Source organism: Pongo abelii, chromosome 12 (assembly GCF_028885655.2).
Source record: "Pongo abelii isolate AG06213 chromosome 12, NHGRI_mPonAbe1-v2.0_pri, whole genome shotgun sequence".
Lineage (NCBI taxonomy): Eukaryota > Metazoa > Chordata > Mammalia > Primates > Hominidae > Pongo > Pongo abelii.
Window position 1 is genome coordinate 13,829,797 of NC_071997.2, and position 15,961 is coordinate 13,845,757.

A 15,961-nucleotide genomic window follows, 5' to 3' on the forward strand; every position below is an offset into this window, starting at 1 on the left:
TCCATTCCACGTTGCATTCCATTTCAATTCACGTTCCATTCCATTCCTTTCCCCGTTTCATTACACTCCATTCCACATTCCAGTCCACTTTCCTTTCCACATTCCTTTTCACATTCCTGTCCACATTCCACTTCACTTTCCATTCCTTTCAACTTTCCGTTACATTCCAATTCAAATTCCGTTCCATTCCATTCCATTACACATTCCATTCCACATTGCATTCCACAATCCATTCCATTCCACATTCCATTCCACATTCCATTCGGTTCCATTCTATTCCAGATTACATTCCACTCCATTCCACATTCCATTCTATTCCATTCCACATTCCATTCCACATTCCATTCCAGGTTGCATTGCATTCCACATTCCATTCCATTCCATTCCACATTCCATTCCATTCAATTCCACATTTCATTCCATTGCATTGGATTCCACATTCCTCTCCATTCCATTCTGCATTCCATTCCATTCCATTCCATTCTATTAAACATTCCATTCCATTCCATGCCACATTCCATTCCATTCCATTCCACATTCCATTCCACAAACCATTTCACATTCCATTCCATTTCATTCCGCATTGTATTCAATTCCATTCGACATTCCATTCTCCGTTCCATTCCTTTCCATTCCACATTCCTTTCCTATCAATTCCTCATTACTTTGCATTCCATTGCGTTCCACATTCCATTCCTTTCCATTCCCATTGCACTCAATTTCATTCCATTCTATTCCACATTCCATTCCATTCCATTCCATTCAACATTCCTTTCGATTCCACTCCACATTCCATTCCCAATTCCATTCCACATTCTATTCCACCTTCTACTCCATTTCAATCCACATTCCATTTCATTCCACTCTACAAGCCATTACTTTCCATTCCACATTCCATTCCACATTCCATTCCATTCCGTTCCTCATTCCATTCCTTTCCATTCTTCATTGCATTCCACCTTCCATTCTATTCCATTCCATATTCCATTCCACAATCCTTTCCACAATTCATTCCACATTCCATTCCACTCCATTGCACATTACAATCCACATTCCATTGCATTCCTCTCCACATTCCATTCCACATTACATTCCACATTCCAATCCACTTTCCATTCCTTTCCATTCCGCATTCCATTCCACATTTCTTTGGTTTCCATTCCACATTCCATTCCTCATTCCATTCCATTCCATTGCACATTCCTTTCCATTCAAAACTACATTCCATTCCACATTCCATTCCACATTCCATTCCACATTCCATTCCACATTCCATTCCGTTCCATTCGACATTCCGTTCCTCATTCCATTCCATTCCATTGCACATTCCTTTCCATTCAAAACTACATTCCATTCCACATTCCATTCCACATTCCATTCCATTTCATTCGACATTCCATTCCACATTCTATACCAATTTGCTTTACAATCCATTCCACGTTCCATTCCACATTCCGTTCCAAGTTGCATTCCACGTTCTATTCCATTCTATTCCACGTTCCTTTCGTTTCCATTGCACGTTCCATTCCACTTTCAATTAAACATTGCATTCCACATTACATTCCACGTTGCATTCCTTTCCATTCAACATTCCATTCCACGTTCCATTCCATTCCATTCTACTTTCCATTCCACATTCCATTCCACATTCTATTCCACGTTCCATTCCACGTTCCATTCCATTCCATTCGACTTGCCTTTCCACGTCCATTCCGTTCCATTCCACGTTTCATTCCACGTTCCATTGCACATTTCATTCCACTTTCCATTCCACATTCCATTCCACGTTCGATTACAAGTTACATTCCACGTTGCATTCCACGTTCCATTCCATTCCATTCCACGTTTCATTCCGCATTCCATTCCATTTCATTCCACATTCTATTCACCATTGCATGCCACATTCGATTCCATTCCATCACACCTTCCAATCCATTTCACATTCCATTAGTTTCCATTCCAATTTCTATTCCACATTTCATTCCACATTCCATTGCACATTCCATTCCACTTTCCATTACACATTCCAATCCACATTCCATTTCATTCCACATTCCATTCCACATTCCATTCCATTCCATTCCAGATTCCATTTTATTCCATTCCACATTCAATTCCTAATTCCATTTCACTTTCCATTCCATTCCTTTCCATTCCATTCCATTCCATTCCATATTCCATTCCTTTCCAATCAACATTCCATTCCATTCCATTCCAATTTCCATTCAATTGCACATTACACTGCATTCCAAATTCCATTCCATTTCACTTTCCATTTCATTCCATTCCACTTTACAATCCATTCCTTTCCGCATTCCATTCCACATTCCACTCCATTCCATTCAATTCCACATTCCATTCCAATCCATTCCACATTCCATTCCATTCCATTCCGCATTCCAGTCCATTCCTTTCCATTCTATTCCACATTCCATTCCATTCCATTACACATTCCATTCCACTTTCCATTCCACATTCTATTCCACGTTCCATTCCATTCCATTCCACATTCCATTCCATTCCATTCCAAGTTCCAGTCCATTCCATTCCACATTCCTTTCCACATTACATTCCACTCCATTCAACATTCCATTGTATTCCATTCCACATTCCATTCCACATACCATTGTACATTGCATTCCACATTCCATTCCACGTTCCATTCCATTGCATTCCACATTCTATTCCATTCCATTCCACATTTCATTCCATTCAGTTCTATATTTCTTTCCATTCCATTGCAATCCACATTCCATTTCATTCCATTCCACATTCCATTCCTTTACATTCCATTCCATTCCACATTCCATTCCATACAATTCCACTTTCCATTCCATTCCATTCAACATTCCATTCCACATTCCATTCCACATTGTATTCCAACTTCCATTCCATTTCATTCCACATCCCATTCCAGTCCATTCCACATTCCAGTTCACATTATATTCCATTCTATTCCACATTCAATTCCATTCCATTCCACATTGCATTCCATTCAATTCCTCATTTCAATTCATTACTTTGCATTCCACATTTCATCCCATTCCATTCCATTCTATTCCAAATTCCATTACATTCCAAAACACATTCCATTCCAATCCATTCCATTCCACGTTCCATTCCACATTCCATTCCACATTCTATTCCACTTTCCATTAAATTTCATTCCACTTTCCATTCCATTCCATTCCACGTAGCATTCCGTTCCATTCCACATTCCATTACACATTCCATTCCATTCCATTCCAAATGCCATTCCATTCAATTTCACATAACATTCCTCATTCCATTCCATTCCATTCCACATTCCATTACATTCCATATCACATTCCATTCCTTTCCATTCCTCATTGCATTCCACTTTCCATTCCATTCCATTCCACATTCCATTCCACAATCCATTCCGTTGCATTCTGCATTCCATTCCACATTCAATTGCATTGCATTCGAATCCACATTCCATTCCATTCCATTGCACATTCCATACCACTCCATTCCACTTTCCATTCCATTTCATTCCCATCGACATTCTATTCCATTCCACATTCCATTCCATTCCACGTTCCATTCAATTCCATTCCATTCCATTCCACATTCCTTTCCATTCTGTTCCATGCCACATTCCATTCCACATTGCATTCCACCTTCCACTCCATTCCATTCCACATTCCATCCCACGTTGCACCCCATTCCATTGCACATTCCTTTCCACTTTCCATTAGACGTTCCATTCCATGTTCCATTCCACATTCCATTTCACATTCCATTCCACCTTCCATTCAGCCTTCCATTCCTTTCCATTCCATTTCACATTCCATTCCACCTTCCATTCCACCTTCCATTCCTTTCCATTCCATTCCATTCCAAATTCTATTGCATTGCATTCCACTTGCTAATCCATTAAATTCCACATTCCATTCCATTCCATTTAAACATTCCATTTCATTCAATATTGAATTCCACATTCCGTTCCATTCCACATTCCATTCCACAATCGATTACACTTTCCATTCCATTCCATTCCACATTTCATTCCACATTACATTCCATTCCATTCCACGTTCCATTCCACATTCCATTCCATATTCCATTTATCATTCCATTCCATTGCATTCCACATTCCATTCCACATTAAATTAAATTGAATTCGTTTCCATTCCACATTGCATTCCTTTCCATTCCACTTTCCATTCCACGTTCCATTCCACGTTCAATTCCACATTCCATTCCACCTTCCACTCCACATTCCAATCCAGTCCATTCCACGTTCCATTCCATGTTCCTTTCCATTCCATTCCACGTTCCACTCCATTGGATTCCACGTTCCATTCCACATTCCTTTACAAATTCTATTCCATTCCATTCCACATTCCCTTCCACATTCCATTCCACATTCCATTCCATTCCATTCCACATTACATTCCATTTTCCAATCCATTCCATTCCAGATTCCATTCCACTTTCCATTACATTCCATTCTACATTCCATTACATAACATTCCACGTTTCGTTCCACGTTCCATTCCACGTTCCATTCCATTCCATTCCACGTTGCATTCCATTCCATGCCACGTTCCATTTCATTCCATTCCACCTTCCATTTTTTTCCTTTTCACATTCCATTCCACGTTCCATTTCACATTGCATTCCATTGCATTCCATTGCATTCCACATCCCATTCCATTCCAATCCACATTCCATTCCATTCCATTCCATGATCCATTCCATTCCACTTTCCATTCCATTCCATTACTCATTCCATTCCATTCCACATTCCATTCTACCTTCCATTCCAGTCCATTATATTCCACATTTCATTCCATTCCAATCCACATTCCATTAAATTACATTCCAAATTCCTTTACACATTTCGAATCCATTCCATTCCAGATTCCATTCCACATTCCATTACAATCCATTCCACATTCCATTCCATTCCATTCCACGTTACGTTCCACGTTCCATTCCACGTTCCATACCATTAAAATCCACGTTGCTTTCCATTCCATGCCACGTTCCATTTCACTCCATTCCACCTTCCATTTTACTCCATTTCAAATTCCATTGCACATTCCATTTCACAACCCACTCCATTCCGTTAAATTGCATTCAACATACCATTCCATTCCAATCCACATTCCATTCCATTCCATTCCACGATCCATTCCATTCCACTTTCCATTCCATTCCACATTCCATTCCATTCCATTCCACATTCCATTCCACATTCCATTCCTCATTCCATTCCACGCTCCATTCCACATTCCATTTCACTTTCCATTCCACTTTCCATTCCAAGTTCCATTCGACATTCCATTCCATTCCATTCCACTTTCCATTCCACATTCCATTCCACATTCCATTCCACATTCCATTCCGTTCCATTACACTTTCCATTCGACATTCCATTCCACTGCGTTCCACTTTCCATTCCACATAAAATTCCACATTCCATTCCACATTCCGTTCCGTTCCATTCCATGTTCCATTACACATTCCATTCCACATTCCATTCTATATCACATTATATTCATTTCCACATCCATTCCATTCCATTCCACATTCCATTCCATTACGTTCCACGTTCCATTCCACTTTGCATTCCTTTCCAGTCCACCTCCCATTCCACATTCCATTCCATTCATTACACATTCCATTCCACATTTCACTCCACATCCCTTTCCATTCCATTCCACAGTCCATTCCGTTCCATTCCACGTTGTATTCCAGGTTGCAGTCCACATTCCATTCCAAATTCCATTCCACGATCCATTCCATTCCTTTCCACGTTCCATTCCACTTTCCATTCCATTTCATTCCACATTACATTCCCCATTCCATTGCCCATTCCATTCCACCTTCCATTCTACGTTCCATTCCACATTCCATTCCATTACGTTCCACGTTCCATTCCAGATTCCATTCCACATTGCATTCCACATTCCATCCCATTCCATTCCACGTTCCGTTCCACAATCCATTCCACATTCCATTTCTCGTTCCATTTCACGTTCTATTTCATGTTCCATTCCACGTTCCATTCCTTTCAATTCCACATTCCATTCCACAATGAATCCCATTCCATTCCACTTTCTTTGCAAATTCCATTCCACATTCTATTAAAGAATGCATATTCCTCCATTCCACATTCAATGCCACAATCCCTTCCGCATTCCATTCCATTACATTCCACATTCCATTCCATTCCATTCCACATTCCTTTCAACGTTCCATTCCACATTCCATTCCAGATTCCATTCCGTGTTCCATTGCATTCCATTCCACTTCCCATTCCACTTTCCATTCCATTCCATTCTGCGTTCCATTCCACATTCCATTCCATTCCATTTCACGTTCCATTCCATTCTGTTGCACGTTCCATTCCACATTCCATTCCGCATTCCATTCCAAGTTCCATCCCGCGTTCTGTTCTATATCATTCCATATTCCATTCCATATTCCATTACATTCCATTCCTCTTTCCATTACACATTCCATTCCACATTTCATTCCACATTCCATTCTGTTCCCTTCAACTTTCCATTCCACATTCCATTCCACATTCCATTGCACATTCCAGTACATTCCATTCTGCATTCCCATCGACATGTCTTTGAAAATTCCTTTCCACATTCCCTTACTTTCCATTCCACATTCCATTCCACAGTGCATTACTTTCCATTCAAGATACCATTCCACATTCGATACCACTCCATTTAAATATTCCATTCCATTCCATTCCACATTCCATTCCACTTTCCATTCCATTCTACATTGCATTACACATTCCATTCCATTCCATTCCACATTCCATTCCACATTCCATTAAATTGCATTACACTTTCCATTCCACGTTTCATTCCACATTGCATTCCATTCCATTCCACTTTCCATTCCACTTTCCATTCCATATTCCATTCCACATTCCTCTCCACGTTCCATTCCATTCCATTCCACGTACCATTCCACTTTCCATTCCTTTTCATTCCACCTTCCATTCCACATTCCATTGCAAATTCCATTCCATTATATTCCAATTTCCCTTCCACATTCCCTTCCACATTCCATTCCATTCCACATTACTTTCCACTTTCCAATCCATTCCATTCCACATTCTATTGCACTTTCCATTAAATTCCATTCCACATTCCATTAGATTCCATTCCACGTTACATTCCACTTTCCATTCCTCGTTGCATTACATTCCAATCCACTTTCAATTTCATTCCGTTCCACATTCCATTTTGTTCCATTACACATTCCATTTCATTCCATTTCATATTCCATACCACATTCCATTTCACATTCCATTCCATTCCTTTTCATTGCAGTGTACATTCCATTCCATTCCAATCCACATTCAATTCCATTCCATTCCACGTTCCATTTCATTCCACATTCCATTCCATTCCATTCCATTCCACATTGCATTCCACATTCCATTCCATTCCATTCCACATTGACTTACACATTCCATTCCCTTCCACGTTGACTTACACATTCCATTCCCTTCCACGTTCAATTCCATTCCATTCCACGTTCCATTCCACATTCCCTTCCATTCCATTCCACGTTGCATTCCACATTTTATTCCATTCCTTTCCATTCCATGGTCCATTCGACATTCCATTCCATTCCATTCCACGTTCCATTCCACATTACATTCTATTCCATTCCATTCCAATCCACAGTACATTCGACATTCCATTCCATTCCATTCCACTTTCCATTCCACATTCCATTCTATTCCGTTCCACATTCCTTTCCATTCCATTCCACATTGCCTTACACATTCCATTCCATTCCACATTCGATTCCATTCAATTCAACTTTGCATTCCACGTTGCATTCCACGTCACATTGCAATCCATTCCACGTTCCATTGAACATTCAATTCCATTCAATTTCACGTTCCATTCCATATTCCATTCCACATTCCATTCCAGATTCCAATCCATGTTCCATTCTCCATTTCATTCCACGTTCCATTCCATTCCATTCCGCTTTCCATTCCACAATCCATTCCACATTCCATTCCACATTCCATTCCATTCCATTCCAAATTCCATTCCACATTCCATTCCATTCCACAATCCTTTCCGTTCCATTCCACATTCCATTCCATAATGATTTCGATTCCATGCCATTCAACTTCCCATTACATTCCATTCCATATTCCAATCCATTCAGTTCCACATTGCATTCCACATTCTATTATACATTCCATTGCACATTCCATTCCATTCCTTTCCACTTTCCATTCCACATTCCATTCCATTCCATTCCACATTCCATTCTCATTTCATTGCATTCCATTCCACATTCCATTTCACATTGCATTCCATTCAATTGTACATTTCATACCGCATTCCATGCCATTCCACTGCACATTCCATTCCACTTTCCATTCCACGTTCCATTCCATGTTCCATTCCACGTTCCATTCCACGTTCCATTCCATTCCATTGCACGATCCATTCCATTCCATTGCACGTTCCATTCCATTCCATTCCATTCCACGTTCCATTCCATTCCATTCCACATTACATTCCATTCCATTCCACATTCCATTCCATTCCATTCCACATTCCATTCCGTATTCAATTCCATTCCATTCCACATTCCATTCCACATTCCAATCCATTCCAATCCACAATCCATTGCATACCATTCCACATTCTATTCCACATTGCATTCCTTGTTCCATTCCATTAAATTGAACGCTCCATTCGACCTTACATTACACGTTCAATTCCACGTTCAATTCCACTCCATTCCACGTTCCATTCCACGTTCCACTCCACAATTCATTGCACATTCCATTAAACATTCCATTCCACAATCCATTCCATTCCATTCCACATTCCATTCCACGTTCCATTCCACATTCCATTCCACATTCCATTCCACGTTCCATTCCATTCCGTTCCACATTCCTTTCCACATTCCTTTCCATTCCATTACACGTTCCATTTCATTCCTTTCCACATTCCATTCAATTCCATTCCACTTAATTCCATTGCACTTTCCATTCCACGTTACATTCCAGATTCCATTCCACGTTCCATTCCACGTTTCATTCCATTCCATTCCATGTTCCATTCAACTTTCCATTCCATTCCATTCCACGTTCTGTTCCACATTCCGTTGTACATTCCATTCAAAGTTCCATTCCACATTCCATTCCAAGTTCCATTCCATGTTCCATTCAACGTTCCATTCCATGTTCCATTACATTCAAGTTCCATTCCACATTCTATTCCTTTCCATTCCACGTTCCATTCCACATTCCATTCCACATTCCATTCCACTTTCCATTCCACATTCCATTGCACATTCCATTCCACGTTCCATTCCAAATTCCATTCCACGTTACATTCCACATTCCATTCCATGCTCCATTCCATTCAATTCCACGTTATATTCCAAATTCCATTCCACTCTCATTCCACGTTGCATTCCACATTCCATTCCACATTCCATTACACATTCTATTTCACATTCCATTCCATTCCTTTCCATTCTACATTCCATTCCACATTCCATTCCATTCCATTCCACATTCCATTCCTCATTCCATTCCATTCCATTCCACTTAACATTTCACATTCCATTCCATTCCATTCCGGATAACATTCCGCTTTCCATTCCATTCCTTTCCACCTTCCATTGCAAATTCCTTTCCAATCCATTCCACCTTCCGTTCCAAATTCCTTTCCAATCCATTCCACTTTCCATTCCACTTTCCATTCCATTTCATTCCACATTCCATTCCATATTCCTTTCCACGTTCCAACACTTTCCATTCCACATTCCATTCCACTTTCCATTCCACATTCCAAACCTTTCCTTTTAACGTTCCATTCCACATTACATTCCACTCCACATTTCATTCCACTCCAATCCACCTTCCATTCGGCATTCCATTCCCCCTTCCTTTCGGCACTCCATTCCATTCCATTACACGTTCTATTCCATTCCATTCCACATTCCATTCCACATTCCATTCCGCATTCCATTCCATTCCATTCCACGTTCCTTTCCACAATACATCCCATTCTATTCCCTTCCATTCCACATTCAATTCCACTTTCCATTACACGTTCCATTCCATTGCACTCCACGTTCCATTCCACAATCCATTCCTGATTTGATTCCACATTCCATTCCATTCCATTCCTCATTCCATTCCACAGTGCATTCCATTCCAGTACAAATTCCTTTCCACATTCCATTCAATTCCATTCCACATTCCATTCCATTCCTTTCCACGTTCCATTCCCCGTTCCATTCGACATTCCATTCCACATTCCATTTCATTTTCCATTCCATTGCATTCCACGTTCCATTCCACTTTCCATTCCATTCTATGCCACGTTAAATTTCACATTCCATTGCTCATTCTGTTACACGTTCCATTCCATTCCATTCCACGTACCATTCCACATTCCATTCCACATTGCATACCATTCCATTTAACATTCCATGCCACATTTCATTCCATTCCAATCCACATTCCTTACACCATTCCTTTGCATTCCATTACACGTTGCATGCCATTCCATTCCACATTCCATTCCACTTTGCATTCCATTCCATTCTACATTCCATTTCATGTCCAATTCCATTCCATTCCTCATTCCATTCCATTTCATTCCACATTCCATAACATTCCACTCCATTCCACATTCCATTCCATATTTCATTCCACATTCCCTTCCTCATTCCATTCAATTTTATTCCACATTCCCTTAAATTTTCCATTCCATCACATTCCATTACATTCCACATTCCAAACCACATTTTATTCCACATTCCATTCCACATTACATTCCATTCCATTCCTTTCCACATTCCTTTCCACCTTCCTTTCCTTTCCTTTCCACATTCCATATCATTCCATTCCATATTCCATTCCACATTCCTTTCCACATTCCATTCAATTGCTTTCCACATTGCATTCCATTCCATTCCACATTGCCTTCCACATTCCATTCCATTCCTTTCCACATTCCATTCCACATTCCATTCCACATTCCTTTCCACATTCCTTTCCATTGCTTTCCACATTGCATTCCATTCCACTCCACATTGCCTTCCACATTCCATTCCATTCCTTTCCACATTCCATTCCACGTTCCATTCCACTTTCCATTCCACATTCCATTCCATGTTCCATTCCATTCCGTTCCACGTTCCATTCCACTTTGCATTCCATTCCATTACACATTCCATTTCATTCCTTTCCTCATTCCATTCATTTCCATTCCACATTCCATTCCACGTTACATTCCAGATTCCATTCCACGTTCCATTCCACGTTTCATTCCATTCCATTCCACGTTCCATTGAACTTTCCATTCCATTCCATTCCACGTTCCATTCCACATTCCGTTGTACATTCCATTCCAAGTTCCATTCCACATTCCATTCCACGTTCCATTCCATGTTCCATTCAACGTTCCATTCCATGTTCCATTACATTGTATTCCATTCCATTCCACGTTCCATTGCACATTCCATTCCACATTCCATTCCACTTTCCATTCTACATTCCATTGCACATTCCATTCCATGTTCCATTCCAAATTCCATTCCACGTTACATTCCACATTCCATTCCATGTTCCATTCCATTCCATTCCACGTTAGATTCCACATTCCATTCCACTCTCATTCCACGTTGCATTCCACCTTCCATTACACATTACATTACACATTCCATTCCACATTAGATTACACATTCCATTCCACATTCTGTTCCATTCCTTTCCATTCTACATTCCATTCCACATTCCATTCCTCATTCCATTCCATTCCATTCCACATAATATTCCACATTCCATTCCATTCCTTTCCAGATAACATTCCGCTTTCCATTCTATTCCTTTCCACCTTCCCTTCCAAATTCCTTTCCAATCCATTCCACCTTCCATTCCACTTTCCATTCCATTTCATTCCACATTCCATTCCATATACCATTCCACATTGCATTCCACTTTCCCTTTCACCTTCCATTCCACATCCCATACCACATTCGATTCCACATTCCATTCCATTCCATTCCACATTCCAGACCACATTCCATTGCATTCCATTCCAGGTTACATTCCATTACGTTCCACATTCCATTCCACATTCCATTCCACGCACTATTCCATTCCATTCCACGTTCCATTCCATTCCATTACACGTTCATTTCTACTTTCCATTAGACGTTCCATTCCATTCCATTCCACGTTCCATTCTACGTTCCATTAGAATTTCCATTCCGCGTTCCATTCCACGTTCCATTCCATTCCAAGTTACATTCGATATTCCATTCCATTCCATTCCACATTCCATTCCGTTCCTTTCAACATTGCATTCCATTCCATTCCACGTTCCATTCCACTTTCCATTCCATGTTCCTTTCCGCGTTCCCGTCCATTCCATTTCTCGTTCCATTCCATTCCATTTCACTTTCCTTTTCATTCCATTTCACGTTCCATTCCACATTCAATTTCAACTTCCATTCCAACTTCCATTCCATTCCATTACATCTAACATTACATTCCACTCCATTCCACTTTCCATTCCAATCAATTCCACATTCCCTTCCACGTTTCATTCCATTACATTCCATTGCATTCCATTCTGGATTCCATTCCATTCCATTCCACATTACATTCGCATTCCATTCCATTCCATTCCATTCCATATTCCATTCCATTCTGGATTCTTTTCCATTCCATTCCACATTATATTCGCATTCCATTCCATTCCATTCCACATTACATTCCATTCCATTCCACATTCCATTCCATTCCATTCCACATTCCTTTCCATTCCATTGAACATTCCATTCCTTTCCATTCCACATAACTTTCCACTTTACTTTCCACATTCCATTCCAAATTACATTCCACGTTCCTTTCTACGTTCCACTCCATTCCATTCCATTCCACATTCCATTCCACTTTCCATTCCACGTTCCATTGCACGTTACATTCCATTCCATTCAACGTTCCATTCCACTTTTCATTCCATAACCTTCCACATTCCATTCTATTCCGTGCCATTCCATTCCACATTCCATTCCACATCATATGACCTTTCATTACACATTCTTTTCCATTCCATTCCACATTCATTACATTTCATTCCACAATCCGTTACCTTCCATTCCACATTCTTTTCCATTTCACATCACATTCCATTCCACTTTCCAATCCACTTTCCAATTAGCTTTCCATGCCATTCCATTCAATTCCATTCTGGATTCCGTTCCATTCCATTCCACATTCTATTCCACATTCCATTCCGTTCCATTCCACATTCCATTCCGTTCCATTCCACATTCCATTCCACATTCCATTCCACTAAATTCCACATTCCACTCTATTCCATTCCATATTCCATTACTTTACATTCCACGTTACATTCCAAATCCCATTCCACCTTCCATTCCACATTCCATTCCATTCCATTCCAAATTCCATTCCATTCCATTCCACAATCCATTCCACATCCCATTCCACTTTCGTTTCCATTCCATTCCTCGTTCCATTCCATTCCACATTCCATTCCATTGCATTCCACGTTCCATTCCATGTTCAATTCCCCAATCCATTCCACATTCCATTCCACGTTCCATTCCATTCCATTCCTCATTCCCTTCTACTTTCCTTTGCATTACATTACACACTCCATTCCATATTCCATTACCCATGCCATTCCACGTTCCATGCCACATTCCATTTCACATTCCATTCCACATTCCATTCCAAGTTCCACTACATACCATTCCACGTTCCACTCCACATTAAATTCCATTCCACATTCCATTCCAATAAATTCCACATTCCTCTCTATTCCATTCCACATTCCATTACTTTACATTGCACATTACATTCCAAATCCCATTTCACATTCCATTCCACATTCCATTCCCCATTCCATTCCATTCTATTCCACATTCCATTCAAGTCCATTCCACGTTCCATTCCTTCTTCAATACCCCATTCCATTCCACATTCCATTCTGCATCCCATTCCAATCCATTACACATTCCCTTCCAATATCCGTTGCATTACTTTCCACGTTCCATTACATATTCCATTACCCATGCCATTCCACGTTCCATGCCACATTCCATTAGACGTTCCATTCCACGTTCCATTCCAAATTCCATTCCATACCATTCCACGTTCCACTCCAAATTAAATTCCATTCCATTCCACGTTCCATTACACTTTCCATTCCACATTCCCTTCCATTCCATTCCACATTCCCTTCCATTCCATTCAACTTTCCATTCCATTCCATTCCACGTTCCATTCCACGTTCCATTCCATGTTCGATTCCATTCCAAATTCCATTCAAATCGACTCCATATTCCGTTCCAATCCAGTCCACATTCCATTCCCTTCCATTCCATTCCACTTTTCAGTCCGTTCCACATTCCATTCCAAACCGTTCCACATTCCATTCCATTCCATTCCACTTTCCAGTTCATTCCATACCACATTCCATTCCAACTTCCATTCCATTCCATTCTATTCCATATTCCATTCCATTCGATTCTACTACACATTCCATTCCATTCCTTTACACTTTCCATTCCATTCCAATCCACATTCCATTCCACATTCCATTAAATGTTCCAATCCACGATCCATTGCATTCCATTCCACTCTCCATTCCATTCCATTCCACATTCCTTTCCTTTCCATTCGACATTCCATTCCATTCCATTGCACATTCCATTCAACATTCCATTCCACATTCCAACCCATTCCATTCCATATTTCATTCCACATTCCTTTCCACATTCCATTCCATTCCATTCCACAATCCATTCCATTCCATTCCACATTCTACGTTCCATTCCACGTTCCATTGCACATTCCATTCCATTCCATTCCATATTCCATTCCACATTCCATTCCATTCCATTTCACGTTCCATTCCACATTGCATTCCACATTCTGTTCCATTCCATTCCACATTCCATTGCACATTCCATTCCATTGCGCATTCCATTACATTCCAATTTCCATTCCATTCCCTTCCTCTTTCCATGCCATTCAATTCCACATTCCATTCCATTCCACTCCAAATTCCATTTCTTTCCACATTCCATTCCATTCCATTCCACGTTCCATTCCATTCCATTCCATTCAACTGCACATGCCATTCCACATTCCATTCCATTCAATTGCACATTGAATTCCACATTCCATTCCTTCCATTCCACATTCCATTCCATTCCAATCCATTCCATACGACATTCCATTCTATTCCATAAATTTCCATGTTCCATTCCATTACACATTCCATCCCATTCCATTCCACATTCCCTTCCATTCCATTCCATTGCAGATTCCATTCCATTCCATTCCATTCCACATTCCATTCCTTTCCATTCAATTCAACATTCCATTGCACATTCCATTCAATTCCATACCACATTCCACTCCACATTCCAGTCCCCTCTCTATTTCATTCAATTGCACATTCCTTCCACATTCCATTCCATTCCAATCCACATCCCTTCCACAATCCATTCAATTCCATTCCACATTCCATACCACATTCCATTCCATTACATTCCACATTCCATTCCACATTCAAGATTCCATTCGATTCCGTTCCACAATCCATTACACTTTCCATTCCATGTTACATTCCAGGAACCATTCCATTCCATTACACATTCCATACAATTCCATTTCATTCCATTCCAGATTCCATTGCATTCCATTAGATATTCCATTCACATTCCATTCCATTCCATTCCACATTCCATTCCATTGCATTCCATATTCCATTCCATTCCATTCCACATTCCATTTCATTCCACTCCCGGTTCCTTTCAACTTTACATTGGACGTTCCATTCCACTTTCCATTCCACGTTTCATTCCATTCCATTCCACGTTCCTTTCCACATTCCATTCCATATTCCATGTTCCATTCTAT